This window comes from Mastomys coucha, unplaced genomic scaffold, assembly GCF_008632895.1.
Source record: "Mastomys coucha isolate ucsf_1 unplaced genomic scaffold, UCSF_Mcou_1 pScaffold22, whole genome shotgun sequence".
Classification (NCBI taxonomy): Eukaryota; Metazoa; Chordata; class Mammalia; order Rodentia; family Muridae; genus Mastomys; species Mastomys coucha.
In genome coordinates this window covers 133,089,116-133,106,092 of record NW_022196905.1, presented here as the reverse complement: position 1 = coordinate 133,106,092, position 16,977 = coordinate 133,089,116, and positions in this window count along the sequence as shown.

Here is a 16,977-nt window from a genome sequence, read left to right as displayed (position 1 = left end):
CCCCCCCACACACACACGCACAATGGTTCCTCAATTTTCTTCCCAAACACATCACTCATGCACAGATCTCTTCTTGGGGGAACACAGATAGCCTATCTGTCTCCACACAGATGAACATAGACAGCTGTGTAATGTGGACTTGTGTGCGTGTATGTGCATGTTTCCAGGAACAGGTGTGTAGGCAGTATATCCTCCGGCCACCAGAGAAGATAAGTGCCAGGTTGGGGCTGGGCATGCTCCCTTCTCAGGCGTACAAGGAGTCTGCAGGTGTGGTTAAGGATCTTTCTGGGAGATACCTGGAAGAGCTGGGTGGGCTTCGTGCCAGCCAGTGCTTTCAGCAACAGGGGCATAGGCAGGAGGGCCTAGATGTCTGAGAGCCTAAGAAGGCTGACAGGGGGTGCTTACAGGTCTATGGGCTGCAAGGACGAGCCATTCAGAGCCTATGGCTTTGTGTGTTGCCAGCCATCTCTGTAGCATCTGAGGACTGATCTGTCTTGTGGCAGAAGAGTGTCTGTGTGGTGACTCACAGTGCCATCCTCCGGGACCTGGTTTCCTGGGCTTTCTGCAGTGTTGACCTGTTCCCAGACAGCATTGTCACATGGAAGAGACATTGTCACAGGGTAAAATTATACCCCTCCCACGTGCCATCTAAGACACAGACTCTTAAGTTTTTCCAGAAGCCCCAGTAAACACCTCACCATCTCATTAGCTGAGTCCTGGACACATGTATAAGTGAATCGGTGCTTGCAGCCAATGGGATGGGATCTTGGTTGGCATGCCTAGAGCCAATGTAGTTTCTGCACTTGATCACAGAGGGAAGTGGAGTGGGGAGTGTTCCCTGCAGGGACAGAGCAACCGGGTTTGGGGCAGAATGGAAATTTTAGGGGATTGGGATGTAGGATTGTGGCTCAAGTCACGGGGGCCTAGAGAAGTCAGTGAGTGACTGGGGGTTAGGCTGGAGGCTGGCACAGTATTAGAGGCCTGAACATGGGAGCATAGGGTAGGGCTATGGGGACACAACGAGGAATGAGGTCATGAGTTGGGCAGACCATGTCCTTATGAGCACTTGGTTAGTCAGAGAGAAAGGACACTAGAGGTCAGAGGCTATGGCAGGGAATAATGACAATCTCTGCCCAGTGTCCCACCTGTTTTCCACCGTCTGACTATGGCTAGTCGGGGTCTGGGAGCCTCACAGGGAAGAGTTAGCAAGAGGTGATGTACTTTTGAAAAGCAGCCTGCCTGAGTGGGACAGGCAGATCCATGTGCTCTCCTGCAGTCATGTGATCCACTTCAGCCAGTCTCCAATTCCCACTCCCTTCTTATTTGTTGCTGCAAATCTGTGTGTTGCTCACACATGAGTCTATGTGTGCCTGTGTGTACCTGTGTGCACCCTTAGTGTGCGCCTGTGTGTTCTTATGTGTATCTGTGTGTCTATATGTACCTGTATGCCCTTGTGTGCCCCTGTGTGTGCCTGTGTGTACCCGTCTGGGCCTGTGTATGACCCTGTGTGTGCCTATGTGCTCATATGTGGATGCTCTTATGAACCCGTGTTATATACCTATGTGTCTGTGTGTGCCCCTGTGTGCCTCTGTGTTGTGTTGTGTGTGTGTGTGTGTGTGTGTGTGTATGTGCCTGTGTGCCTATATGTACTTCTGAGTCTGTGTATGCCTGTGGATGTCTTGTCTATGTGAGCTTGTATGCTTATATGTGCCTGTGTACCTGTGTATGTCTTTGTGTGAACTCATGTGTATGTGCATTTATGTACCCACGTATACATGTGCTTATGTATACCCAAGGTCTCAGGGGGCCCTGATATGTAGACTAGTGTGCATGCATTCGAATGTCCGTGAATGGGGCTGGGGCACAAGCGGGGAGACGATTTTCCTGGAGGCCATGCTTGATCAGCTGCCAAGCTATCTCTATTGTCATGTCAACCAAATATTTTCAGCCTCCCCGCCCAGAAGCCTCGGAGCGCTGTCTCCTCCCGGCTGCGAACCCCAGACCAGACTTCCAAACCGCTAGGCCAATCTGGAAGCCCTTTTTTTAGCTGCGGAGGGGAGGGAAAAAAAAAACCATAAGCAAACACAAATCCACTGATCGTAGCCGCTGCCTTCTCTGCAGTTTAATTTCTGAGCTTTGATCTGATACTGGGCCCCAGAGGACGTGTTATTTCTAAATAACGAGCCAAATGTTTGTGCCCGACCTTGAACTCCTCTGGTTTGGGGAAAAATATGACTTAGCATAGTTGTTCTTTGATGCGGCCAGCAGCATGGGGATCAAAGACTTTTCCAGGGGGCAGAGGCAGGAAGGGTGGCAGGGCCCTGTGGTGCCCTGCCCTGGGTAGCAGAGCCCTGGATGGGGCCACACCCACCCACTCAAACCCCCATAAATGTCCTCACTGGGTCTTGAAAATGTCCTCACTGGGCCTTGAGCCTAGCCATACCAGGAAACCCTGGTATCCCCAAAGTCTCTTCAGTGGCTGTGGGGGTCGAAGGCCCTGGACAGGGGTGGAGACAGTCTGCCGTAGTGACACTGGGACTCCAGAGACCCATCCTAGAATTGGGTAGGGCCCCTGCTTGTAAGTATGGCGGTCTGAGATGGCTCATTAGCACATAGGTACATGCAATAGGAGGTACAGGTGGCCACAAGCTGTACTGGAGGTATACAGTGGCCACTTGGAAAGAATTGGAGAAAGGCGCCCCCTGCTGGCACGTGCCAGTCCGCAAGTACATGGGCAGGTTCAATCAGGCTGGCTTGATACCTAGATACAAGCTGAGATGCTTAATTCTAGTGGTGCAGTAGCCCATGATGCTTCAGGCCTGGGCTCAGGTCCCAGGCCCAAGGCATTGGACCAGGCAGGGTGCAGAGAAATGTCCTAGGAATGGTTGATTCCACACCAGAGAAGCCATTTTCCCTGGGAAGCCTTGCTACCAGTCTTCTCAGTGGGGGTCAAGGTACAATGTCAGCAGTCACTGCCTTAGTAATCAAGCTGGGGAGAGGGGGGGCCTTTCTGCTGTTTCTTGTAGCTTCTGTTCAGAACCTTGTCCTTGGTATTTGCTGGTAAGTCCTGGCCAGAGGAGGAGTCTGTCTGTCTGGGCTTGGCTAACCCCCGAACCTCAGTGCTCACAGTGGTTTCTAGTGTTCTAAGGATCCACCTAGAACCCAGGCCCAAGAGATTCCCTACATCCCAGATGCAATGAATGTCCCCAGAAGCCATACCTAAACTGGCATTTTCTGTTCTCAGGTGGCATGCAGGGAGCTGGAACCTAGGCCACTGATCTGAGGCTACTCCTTGGCCAATGAGGGGTTAAGACATGGTAGTGTTGTTTGTTTGTTTGTTTGTTTTTGAGACAGAATCTCACATAACCCTTTGTGGCTATCTTAGGGTTTCTATTGCTGTGATGAGATACCATGAGCAAAGAGCAGGAGAGGAAAGGGGTTATTTGTCTTATACTTTCACAGTACAGTTCATCGTTGAAGGAAGTCAGGACAGAGGCTTAAACAGGGCAGGAACCCAGAGGCAGGAGCTGATGTAGAGGCCATGGAGGGTACTCCTTTCTGGCTTGCTTAGACGTTCCATAGAACCCAGGACCACTAGCCTAGTGATGGCACTACCCACAATGGGGGTGGGCTTGTTCCTATCAGTCATTAATTAAGAAAATGCCCTACGGCTAGATCTTATGGAGGTATTTTCTTAATTGAGATCCCCCCCTTTCAGATAACTCTAGCTTGTGTCAAGCTGACATAAAAATTAGCCAGCACAGTGGCCTTTAACTTAATATGTAGCCAAGAATACCTTGACATTTGGATCCCCTTGCCTTCAGTTTCCAAGTGATAGGACCACAGGCGTGCACTTTCATACCTGTTTTGAATATGTCTGGGCATGGGACCCAGAATGTCTTGCATGTTAGGCAAGCACTCTGCCAACTGAGTCACATCTCCAGCCCAGGAATCTGTTCCTAAAGATTTAATTGTGTGTGTGTGTGTGTGTGTGTGTGTGTGTGTGTAGGTCTGTTTGGGTATGTGTGTGTGTGTGTGTGTATGTGTGTATGTCTATGTATGGGCGTCTATGTATGTGCATGTGTGGATGTCTATGTATGGGTACGTGTGCAGGTTCCCTCAGAAACCAAAAGCCTAGGAACCCTTGAAGGTGGAGTGACTAGCAGTTATGAGCATTCAAATACAGGCAGGCAGGTTCTGGGAACCAAACCCAGGTCCTCAGTGAGAACAACATTCCCTCTTACCTTCTGGGTCATCTTGTCAGTCCCCACAGCTGTCTCCTTAAAAGTTCAATAATTGGAGTCAGGTGGGGAAGCCAATGCCTGAAACCCCAGCACATAGGAGGCAAGAGGATTGCTGTCAAGTTATGGCAAGCCTGGGCTACATAGAGAGACCATGTCTCAAGGAAACCGAGTGAAGAAAAGTCAAATAACTCCACTGAGAGGAAACAGTCACGTGATGCCAAACTCTGGCAGGGGTGGAAATATAGAGGCACAGTTGGAGAAAATCATGATAAATAAAATCCAGACTTGAGGGTGGGGAAAGATGGTTCAGTGGTTAAGAGCACTCTTAACTTCTTCCAGAGGTCCTGAGTTCAATTCCCAGCAACCACATGGTGGCTCACAACCATCTGTAATGAGATCTGATGCCCTATTCTGGCATGTAGATGTACATGCAGATAGAGGACTCACATAATAAAATAAATAAAAATAAATCTTTTTAAAAATCCAGACTTGAGACATCAGTGCTGTGGCCATATTGGATCATTCACTATAAGAAATCTTTGTTCTGTTGTATAAACTTTTTCTAGGAGAAAAATCTATTCCCTCCTATTCTCCAGATAGCACCCCCAAGTCAGGCCAGAGTACAATTCTACCCAAGTTCAACCTGGAACCCGTGAGTTTATTAGTGTTATTCGCAGAACACTTGTGAAAGGGGTTACGTACAGGACTATGGGTTATCCCAAATCAGTCAAGCATGGGATGTCCCATCCCAGCATGGGTGACGACTTCTTCATAGTTGCATAGGTGGAAGCCCCCAGACTTTGGGAAACATGTGTCTTCACACTTGCATGGTAAACATTTTATCAACTGGGCCATCCCCCTATGCCCTAATCAGACTCATGCATTTGAATAGAGTTGAGGTAGGAGCCAATGTTGGGTGCTTCCCAGTGGTTTGGAGGAAGGCAAAAGATAAGCCTGGGTTCCTGCCTCTACCTCAGCACCCCCTTGCTTGCCCTTGTCCTGTGTTGAGCAGGTGCGCCAGTCTGTAGGGTCCTTTGCACCTATGGGACCTATCGTGCAGTCCCGGCAGTGGGCAGCCAGAGCCCTGAACCTTGTCCTCTTCCTCCACGGTACTGTAGCTCTCCTGGTGCTTTCTCCACATTTCTACAGCCAGCCATGTTCTCCAGAGGCTTATAAGGCCTCCTTGCCCTGTGTTCGTTTCCATCTCTACAAACCATGGACCTTCTATCTTGTAACAGCTCCCTGTGGCCTTTTTCATCAACAAATATACACTCTTTGTTTTTCCTCCTTCACTCCTTTCCCCATTCTTTCTTATTTATTTTTTGAGATAGGATTTCATGTAGTCCAGCCCAGCCTTGAACTCTGGGCCTCCTGCCTCAGCCTCCCAAGGGCTGAGAATACAGGCATATACCACTATATACAGCTCTTATTCTTTATAAAGGTTGCATTTTATCCATGCATAGTAGCTCTTTCCAGCAATCCCAGCATGCAGAGGCTGCGGCAGGGGGATTATCATGAATTCAAGCCCTTCCCAGGCAAAGTGCCAGACCATCCTGAGTGAGATCCTGTCTCAGAACAATGACAAATGGCACTGTATGACTCTTAGAAGTTGTTTGGCAATCTGCTGGTGCACTTTGAGAACATTTTAAATGCCACAGTGAGTGACTGATTGCTTGCAGTGGTACAATAAGGGTATAGGACTTTGCTGGGGTAAGGGGTTTACATGTTGACATTGAGCCCACTGGTTGATTGACCATAGATATTACACAGCTCATCAGCTGCAGACGGTGTCTGTTTCCACTGGCCTGCCGTGTGCAGCACCAGCCAATGCCTTGCTTTCTGCCAGTCTTGTAATAAAGTGGGTCCCCATTTCCTTCCTGTTCACATTTCCCATCTCAAGCCAGGCATCTCTGTTGACTAGGCAAGTTGATCCCACTTCCTGAGCCTCCGTGGGGACTGGGCACTTCCTGGGCACTCCCCATGTGCTTGGGATGTAAACTCATTGTCACTTCCTTTCTTGGTAGACAGCTGGGTTTCAACTTTGGCTCATGGCTTTGTGGCCTTGTCTGGATGAGTGTCACATATTCCCTGCTTGCTGCTTTGCCCAACTTTAGGGGCGTGGTCTCCAACCTCACTACATCCTGCCACCTAAGTCCAGGAGTGCTGAAATTTCATTCTCATCTCAGTCAACTGGGCTGATGGCAAGCATGCATGTAGCATCTATAGGACATTCCAGAGATTCTTTATCTTATTTTTGTATGTGTGCATGTGTATGTATATGTGTGCACGGGGCACTCACCAGTGTATGCACACGGAGGTCAGAGACTGATATCACGTGCCTTCCTCAGTCTCTTCTCCACCTTACTTTTGGGCACAGGGTCTCTTACTGAACTAGAGCTTACCCATTAAGGCTGGCTGGCCAGCGAGCCCCTGAGACCCTCCTCTCTTAACCTTCCTGGCACTGGAATTATAGGTGCGCATAGCACAACTGGCTTTTTACTTGGTGCTGGGGATCAATATCAGGTCCTCAGGGTTGCGTGGCAAACATTTTTACTGAGTTATCTTCCCAGCCCTTAGAACATTCTTGAGTGAAGGGGTGTCTTAGTTACTTTTCTATTGCTGTTGTAAGACACTGTGATAGGGGGCTGGAGAGATGGCTCAGAGGTTAAGAGCACCCAATGCTACTCTTTCTAGATGATTGCCAGCATCCACATGGCAGCCAAAAACTGTATGTAACTTGAGTTCCTGGGGATTTGATCTCTTTTGCTAACTAACTTAGACACCAGGCAAGAGTATGGTGAACATACATTCAGGCATATGCACTAGAGAAATTATTAAAAAGAAAAGAAAAAGACGCCATGACCAAAGGCAACTTATAGATGAAAGAGTTTATTTGGGGTTTACAGTTTTAGAGGGTTGCAGTCCATGGACATCATGTCAGGGAGCATGGCAGCAGGCAAGCAAGCATGGCACTGAAACAGTAGCTCAGAGCTTGTATCTTGAGAAACAATCATGAATCACAGAGAGCCAACTGGAGTGTTGTGGGCTTTTGAAACATCAAAGCCCACCCCCTGTGATAAACTTCCTCCAACAAGGCCACACCTCCTAATCCTTCCCAAACAGTTCCACTAACTGCATTTAAAAAAAAAGTGTGAGTCTGGGGGCCGTTCTCATTCAAACCACTAGGGGCCTCATCGGTGTTGCAGCAACAGAGAAGTAGAGGATTCCATCTGCACTACTCAGTGGTTCAGAATGGACTGGAAAAGACAGGCCGACACCCAAGCACACATCTAAGGACGGCTCATAGGTGACAAAGGGTGAGCAGTGACAACGGAGTGAGTCATGGGGTAGAGTGAGCTTCACCCTCAGGAGCCTCAGGTCAAACACCATCACCATGAAAGAATAGAGAGAAGGGAAAAAATTAAGGTCAAACATGGTGGTAGTGGAAATTAAATACCATTCCTTAAATATATGACAATATTTTAGTCCACAAAGTCACCAAGATTTGGGGTAGAGTCAAGGTAACAGAGAAGCTGGAGTCCAAGGGATTAGAGTTAAGGAGGCTGGGGTCAGGGAGGCAGGGGTCATGGAGGCTGGGGTCAGGGAGGCAGGGGTCAGGGAGGCAGGAGTCATGGAGGCTGGGGTCAGGAAGGCAGGGGTCAGGGAGGGAGAGGTCTGGGAGGCTAGGGTCATGGAGGTAGGGGTCTGAAAGGCTGGGGCCAGAGGGGCAGGGCTTATTTAGGTTGGTTCCTTGTGAGCTAGGATAGGGCTCGTTACTACAGCTTACTGGCCTCCTCACTTCTCTGCCTCCTCCTTGAAAATCTTCTCAAGCTCTTGGCCAGAGCAGAGTGATAGCTTCCTGTGAGTTCTGCGTTCCCTGGGAGCCACCTTACCTACCAGGTCAGTTGGCACCTGTTCTGGAAACAGTGCCAGAGTCATTCAAACAAAGACAAAGACAAACACCCCGTGTAAAGTTAGGGCACAGATAGCTCGGAGCATGCTTTCTGACTGTTCCGGCTTATGGAAGGCTTCCAGAGAGTCGCTGTGTACTGGGATGGGCCAGAGTACCACCCACGGCAATGGCTTTTTGCTGAACACTCTGTTTAACGTGGAAGTCTCAAAGGCTTTTAGTACAGGTCACCTGTAACTGCAGATGGACTGAAGTTATCCGAATGGTGAACCCATGACATAAGCACAGAATGCCAGGCTGGCCTGTGCAGTGCTCCACTCTGGCTTTGGGACAATGAAAAGCAGGGGCTCTAGAAAGTTCATAATGTGTGGAGTTAGAGCACTCGTGGGCCTGTGGCTTCCTGAGATCTGGTGGTTTCCTCCCCTCCTGCACATCAGTGGGAATAAAAGAGACACTGGGAACTCTGGGCCTCAGCTGTCTGTGCTGGGACCATGTGTGACAACTGGCTGGGATATAGGTTCTACCAAGAACAGGGGGGCCTCTCCAGGCAGCCAGTCTTGCTCCGAGGTTCCCGAGGACTTGGCTATCGATGCCAACTAAGTGTTGGGCACGATGCTAAGTGGGCTAGTTATATGTCAGGTGATCAGTGCCTGCATCATTGATGCCCACGATGAGGGCATTCCTCAGGTAGGATGGCAGAGGGAAACGTGGTCGAGCCAACTCCTTGAACAAGGAGAGGTTAGGCCCCCACATAAGGCTGTAAGGCCCTAAGCAGGGTGGGTTTGGTATCAGTGGTCCAAAGATTCCATCCTGGCCCTGATTTCTTTTCATCCCTGCCTCTGCCTAGCTGGCCTCATTCCAAATCAAGCTGTCCCTCACGTACACACAAAAGAGCTGCTGTAGTTCCAGGTTTCCTATCGAAGTACCACCCCACCCAGGAAGGAGTTTGATCTGTTCCAACTGTTCACACAGAGAATCACAATGGGGCCCCTGAGGTCAGGTGCCCACCCTTCAGTGCACACATGGGGCAGGGGAGAAAAAGATGTGCCAGGCTTACAGGAGAGGGATGTGAGCTATGGGTGCTGGGTACATATGTGAACATTGCAATCTCCATCCTTTGGGCTTATTTCACAGACAAGAGCTTATGAAGTTTAGGGTAAGAGGAAATTTGGGCTGGCCAGTGCAATAGAGCTTGCCCGAGAGCAGAGCCTGGCCGTGGGCCATGGGAGGACTGTGGTGTTCACCAGAATGTGGAAAACACACTCAGGGATGCACGCACCAGACACCTGAGGGGTGTGTCTTAGCAGACCCACCCAGACCGAGAAGTTTCGAAAGACTGAAATGGGCGGACTGATTGGGCCCGCTGCCTTCCGGGATCCTCCAGGCTTCTGTAGCCATTTACAGAAAGCCGATGCCACCGGAATGATTCATGTTCTTAGGAGCATGTATGAATCGTCTCTGGTGGAATCCCACTGACTGTCAACTGGGGACAGCCGGCCACATCACACCTGAGCTCACCAGGGCATTCCCGCCTCCTCCTCTTCCTCTACTGGCAGTCAGAGGTTTTTCTGGCTTCCTCATTGCCTTGTTAAGTTCAACAAAACCTCTGAATGTCAACTGCATGCCACTTTTTTTTTTTTTTTAATTTTTTATTATCCACCTGGTCCTCAGGTAGGTCTAAGCTCTGGAGTAGTGGCTGGGGAGCCTGGCAGGATGCCAAGGAAGAGCTTGCAGGTGTGCTAGCCCTGCCCTGCTGTCCTAGACACCCTGAGAGGCAGCCTTCTGGAGACTCACTCACTCCTCAGCCGTTCATGCAGGCTTCGCGATCCCTCTCCGGCTTCGGGCTAAATCATTCTCACTACAATGTGCGTGGCTGGGGATGGCTTTCCATGGTACCTCTCAGCCTTTTTGTAGGCATCACTTTAAAGTCAGAGGACACTAAGTGTCTTCCCTTTCTCCCCTCCCCCTCCACTCATCTGTGGACGTGACCTCAAGCAGTTCCTCTCGGGTTCAAAGTTTCTTCAGCATTTCTGTTTTCAAGGAAATTCTACATTCAGTGTCAGAGTACATTTGCGTGTTAGCACCAGACAACATGGAAGTGGCTTCCCTCAGAGGGACCTGGTTTACTCTAGGGCAGTGTGTCTCGTCCTGTGGGTTCCAACCCCTCTGGGGGTCGAACAACCCTTTCACAAGGGTCCCCTCAGACCATTAGAAAACACGGATATTTCCATTAAGATTCCTATCAGCAGCAAAATTGCAGTTATTAAATAATACCAAAAATAATTTTGTGGTTGGGGGTCACCACAACATGAGGAACTGTATTAAAGGGTTGCAGCATTAGGAGGGTCGAGGGTCTAGGGACAGATCCTTTTTCCTTTTCCAAACCCTGTGGCTTTCTTAGGGATGCACTTCAGCAGGAGAGGCAGGGACTTTGTGGACTCTCTCTTGGGTAGTCACTCAGGGAGCCTGTGCTCCCTCCCATGCCCTCAGGTCCCAGTCAGTAAGGAGTGTCTCATGGCATGCAGAGACTGAGTCCAGAGACTGCTTTGAGCTCAAACCTGGCTCAGAGAATCTCAGCGAGTTTCAGAGAGGCACAGTAAGATGCAAGGGTAAATAAAGAAAGGTAAAGAAGCTGGTGACAAGGGTCTGAGCCTGTCATTCACAGCCTCTATACTCCCCTGGACAAGCCCTCCTAGAAAGCAAGGGAAGTTATGGGACGAGGTCTTCAGAAACTTTGCACAGTCAAAGGCACACCTGACCATGGGCAGAACCCAGTGGGTTTTAAGGTCTATATGGTCTTTGGCGTGATCTCATCTGGTCTTGGGATCAGGGCTCCTAGGCCCGAGTGTCAAGGGCTAACTTGAGGGTGAATACTCACTTTGCCTACAGTAGTCACTGTTTCAGGTTGGAAACTAGCGTGGATATTGCAAGCTTTGACCCTACTGGGGTTTCGTGAAAGGCTGTCTCACCCTACCCGAGAAGGGCTATCTGCCATGTTCCTTCCAGATCTCCACTAACTGTGTCCCCACAAGACAGTGTCTGTTTCCCCTAACTCCCAGGCTCTCTGCAAAAGGCCTTATGAGTAAAGGAGACTCTAGGGCTTGTGGGTCCATCCTGGTGTGAAGAGCCCTCTCTTCTACCCCACTCCACTATCATCTCATCCTTACTAGGTCACATGCTGACCCCAGATCTGGCCGGGTATCTTAGGAAGGGTGGCTTAGGATGTGCGTCCTAAGGGGTGGGAGTGTGGCTTGTTTTGTAGGCATGGCCTCGCCATTGCAGCTACACTGGACTGGGGAGCCAGGGCTTGGTTTATGGGTGGCCCTCTGCTGCCACCTGGTGTCCATGGTCTGCTATGCACTCTTTCTACTTTGGCGTTGCAGATGTGCGCATGCTCCTGTTGCAACAGGAGTCCCTGGGGTTACATGTCGTGTGTGTGTGTGTGTGTGTGTGTGTGTGTGTGTGTGTGTGTGTGTGTGTGTGTTGAGGAGGATGCTGGCACCCCTAAAGTCCTGCTGGTACTGGGCTAGACATCCATACATGGACAGTGCTTTCTAAAAGGGCACACAGCAAATTGGCAGAAGCTGGGCTGCACCTGGAAAGTCCAACCACTTGATAGCAATGGGGGAAAGTGAGTCCCAGTCCCTCCTCCTCTTCCCGTGGCCGTGGCCCTGGCCTTGGCGACTTTTTCAGTCACCTGGCCCACCATGGAATGCATCAATTCCTGCTGAGAAAGCTGTAGAGGATCAAGGCCTGCCTGTGGGTGGAGTTGCATTCTCCTGGGGAGGAAGCCAACGCAGAAAGTGTGCAGTAATGAATGCCCTGGAATCCTATGATTTAAGGCCACAGTGCTTCCTCACTGGGAAGTATAGTTCAAAAGAAATTACAGGATGTGGGAGTTGGGATGCTCTTCTGTAATCCTCCGAGAAAGGAGGATGGAGAGTTTCAGGCCAGCCTGAGCTACATAGCAAGACCCAGTCTTTTTTGTTTTGTTTTGTTTTTGTTTTGTTTTTTTGAGACAGGGTTTCTCTGTGTAGCCCTGGCTGTCCTGGAACTCACTCCGTAGACTAGGCTGGCCTTGAACTCAGAAATCCACCTGCCTCTGCCTCCCAAGTGCTGGGATTAAAGGCGTGCACCACCACCACCTGGCGTAAGACCCGGTCTTAAGAAAAAAACCCACAAAACAAGAGGTTAGTGTTGTAGCTCAGTTGGTAATGTAACTTACTGAGCATGCAGGGAGCCCTGGAGCCTGGAGTCTGAGCACTGGGATTGTGGAAGCAGGAGAATAAGCAGCTCAAGGCCATCCTTGGCTACTTAGTAAGTTCAAAGGCAGCCTGGAGTACATATGATCCAGTCTCAAAAACCAAGACAGGTCAGTGTCATGGCACATGCTTTTAATCCTAGCGCTGGAGAGAGGGAGGTAGGGATGTAGATTTCTATGAGGCTAAACTGGTCTGTATAGCAAGTTCTAGGCCAGACAGAGCTATATAGTGAGACCCTGACTTTTAAAAAGTTAACTAATTAAAAGTAAAGCGAGAAGACACAAGATGCTTCTGCTGCTCTGCGTGTTGGGTGACCTGAAGACCAGGTAGGATCAAGGCCCTGGAGTCAGAACCCTCAGTCTTGGCAGAGAGCAGAGAGAAGGGGAGAGAAGGAGGTGAGTGCCAGGGCCTAGAGTGGAAGAGGTGAGTGGCAGGGCCTAGAGTGGAAGAGGTGAGTGCCAGGGCCTAGGGTGGAAGAGGTGCAGAAGTGAGCTTTTATTTTAGGCACCTGGTGGGGTTTTTATTAAGGGAAAGGCATGGGGCATGAGCAAGTTCAAAGGTTCCCTGGCAGCAAGAAGGTTGGCGGGAGGGGAACACGTAACAGGTGCATGGCCTTGGTGCGCTCTGGGGTGAAAGGCTCAGGGAAGGCTGGAAGTGGCTTTAGAGTTCACCATAAAGACTGGGGATCTGCAGGGAGTGGGAGCCAACCAGGCTTAGGGCCAACTGCCAGGTTTGAGCTGGAATCACCCACAGGTGTGATGGGATCCGAGCCAGGACACTGTTTAAATGGCCCTGTTTTTGAGCTTGGTGTTACATTCCTCGCATTATCTCAGTTACTGAGCATAAAAACCCAGGGCAAGGCGGCCCTTATCTACGCTGGTGGCACGCTACCAGCTGTGTGAGTAAGGCTTTATTGCCCCTGTTCAAGGCACAAGGAAGCAGGCTTGGAGGTGACAGGGTTGCTGTTTTGGCAGCAGCCAGGGGCAACAGCAGTGACTTCATCCCAGGTCACACAGCACAAGTGTGGGGTGTGTGCAGTTTCAGTATTAAGATGCAACTCCCTTGATGGACGCTCACCGTTTCAAAGTAAATAGTCCCACAGTACTCGTAGTATTTACAATGCTGCACAACCATTCCCACAACATCCACACAGCCCCCAAAGAAACTAAGGGGCTAAGCAGGCAGCCCAGCCAGGAAACTTGACATGCACAAGCACAAGGACCTGAGTTTGGATCCCAGGATATGTGTAAAGACTTGCATGGTGGCACATGCTTGGAATCCTAGCTCCAGGGAAGTAGAGACAGGAGGACCTGGAGCTGTTCTGGCCAGCCAGCCTAGGTCAGTCAGTGAGTTCTAAATTCAATGAAAGGCCCTGTCTCAAAAACTAAGGTGCAGTATCCTGAGGAGCAATCCCCAAGGTTGGCCTCTGGCCTCTACATACACCCATACCTACATGCATGTGCACACACACACATACACACACACATGCACACACATACACACACGTGCACACACATGCACACACATACACACATGTGCACACACACATACACATACATGCACACACATACACACATGTACACACATGTGCACACACATGCACACATGCACACACACATACACACGTGCATACACACATACACATACATGTACATATATACACACATGTGCACACACATATGCGCACACATACACATGCACACATATACACACATGTACACACATGTACACACACGTGCACACATACATGTGCACACACATGTGCACATACATACACATACACAGATGTACACACACATACATACATGCGCGCACACACACGCACACACATGCACACACATACACACGTACACATACACACATGCACACACACATACATACATACACACATGTACACACACGTGCACACATGTACACACACATATACACATGTACACACATATACACACATGTGCACACACACGTGCACATACACACACATACACAGATGCACACACACATACACACATGTGCACATACATATACACGCACACACATATACATGTGCACACACATGTGCACACACATGTGCACACACACACATACACACATGTACACATACACGTGCACACACACGCACATACATACATACACGCACACACACATACACACACATGTGCACACACACGCACACACACACAGGAAACTACGTACCTTCTAGCAGTTACCCCAGCTCCTCATGGCCACTGAGCCTATGGCTTTTACCTCCCTGGCTACATCACATATGTAGCTTACCCAGTGTGTGGACTTTTGCTCCCACAGAATGTCCTCAAGGCCCATGGAACATTTCTGTCTTGTGAAGGAAGTCCGAAGTGTGGTGTGGTGTGCCATTTTGGTTTCCTATCATCTGTTGATGGGTGCTGAGTGACCCCTACATTTTACAATGCTGCTCTGAACATTCATGAGGCAGCTCCTGTTTTTAACTCCTAGTGAGTGTGTGAGAGTATGGATGGAGAAGAGGAGGGATCATATATAGAGGCTCGTATTTGGGAATCAGAGTACAGACTGGGTATCCTCAGGGTATTTTCCACCTTCTGTTTAAGACAGGGTCTCTCACTGGCCTTGAACTTCACCAAGTAGACCACACTAGCTGTCCTTCAAGCTTCTGGGTAGCCTCCTGCCTCCACCTCCCATCTTGCTGAGCAGTGAGCCACTGCATCCAGATTATACGTGAGTTTTGGGTGCCCAAATTCAAGTCCTTGTGTTTTCAAGGACAGCCATCTCAGCAGCTCCTGTTTCCAATTCTTTAGGCACACCCCTAGGGGTGGAGTTGCTAAGCTATCAGAGAATTCAGGCTAGCTTTTTCAGAAAACACAAACATGTCTTTCAAGGCAGTGATTCCAGTGCATATCCACCAACAGTGTAGGATGGTCTCAACTTTACCACACCCTCACCAACCCTGTTATGTTCATTTGTTTATGTTGTGGGAGAGCAGGGCATGCTTGTACCTTGGTGCTCATAGGAGAGAACTTGTGGAAGTCCATTCTTTCCAGTACATAGTTCCCAGGGATCAAACTCATTGTCAGCCTTGGCTGCAAGTGCCTTTACCCACTAAGCTGTCTCTCAGACCCAGGTCTCTTTTCCCTAGAGAATGTGAGGTAGGGTCTCTTGGTGGCTTTGATTCATATGTCCTAGTAACCTGCATCCTAGACAGCCCTCAGGAACTTGTCAGTCATTTGCGCATCTTCTTTGGAGACATTTGTAGTTAAATCTTTTGCCTCTTTTTATTTATTTTGTGTGTGTGCGGGGGGGGGGGGGGTGTGGGCACAAGTGCATATGCCCATATGTGTATAAATGCGTGTGGAAGCCAGAGTGTTCTTCCTCACCTTGAGTATCCTTCCTCGGGAGCCTTGCTTTTTGAGGCAGAATCTCTCATAAGACTGGAACTTGTGGACTAGGCTAGCCTGGCTGACCAGTGAGTCCAGGGACACAGCCTGGCTGACCAGTGAGTCCAGGGACCCATGTGCCTCCTCCTTTCCAGTGCTGCGAATACAAATGCGCACTACTGCACGGTTTGTTTGTTGTGGTTGTTTTGTTTTAACATGAGTTCTGGGAATTGAACTCAGGGCCTCATGCTTGCAGAGGAAACAGTTGCTACTCAAGCCATCTTCCCAGGTCCTTTGCCTGTTTTTAGATGGATAATTTGTCTTTCATTAGTTAGCTTTTCCGGTTACTGTGACAAAAAAAAAAACAAAAAAAAACCAACCTGACAGAAGCAACTGTAGGAAGGAGAGGTTCCTGATCGCTCACACTTTCAGGGGCAACATCGGTGGCGGGAGCCTGCAGGTTGGCCTGGACCATTCACAAGATGCGGAAGTAGAAGCTCATACTACTCAACTGATAGCAGCAACCTGAGAAACCAGTCTCTAGAAAAAGTCGTTCTTTGGGCAGTCCTTTGTTTCTTTTGTTTTTTTTTTCCTTCTGTTTTGTTTTTGGTTTATTGTTGTTTTCCTGTTGCCACACCTTAGAAATAAAACATAGAAGCCGGGCAGTGGTAGCGCATGCCTTTAATCCCAGCACTTCGGAGGCAGAGGCAGGTGGATTTCTGAGTTGGAGACCAGCCTGGTCTACAGAGTGAGTTCCAGGACAGCCAGGGCTACACTGTCTCGAAAAACCAAAAAGAGAAAGAGAGAGAGAGAGAGAGAGAGAGAGAGAGAGAGAGAGAGAGAGAGAGAGGAAATGGTGAATAAGTGGCATCTCCCAGACACTTTCCTACTTTCCTTCTTCCCACAGTCCTCGGCACAGGACCCATCCCCAAGCTGCCTGCTTTTGCCCTCAGCCCCTGTGCTACAATGGTCTAAGTCCTCTGCCAAGTCCTTCTCCTGTTGTAATGGGGGCTCCCTGAGTCTGAGACTGGGATTCCAGGGCTGGGCTTGCACCTGAAGCAGGAAGGACACTGGATCTTATCAGCACACAAATGGCCCAGAAGAAGGGCTGAGGCCTCGCAGGGTGGCGCTGGGCCACAGTTTAGTCTCTCATTGTTCTGTGATCCAGACACAACTTTGACTTCTCTGTGTGCCCT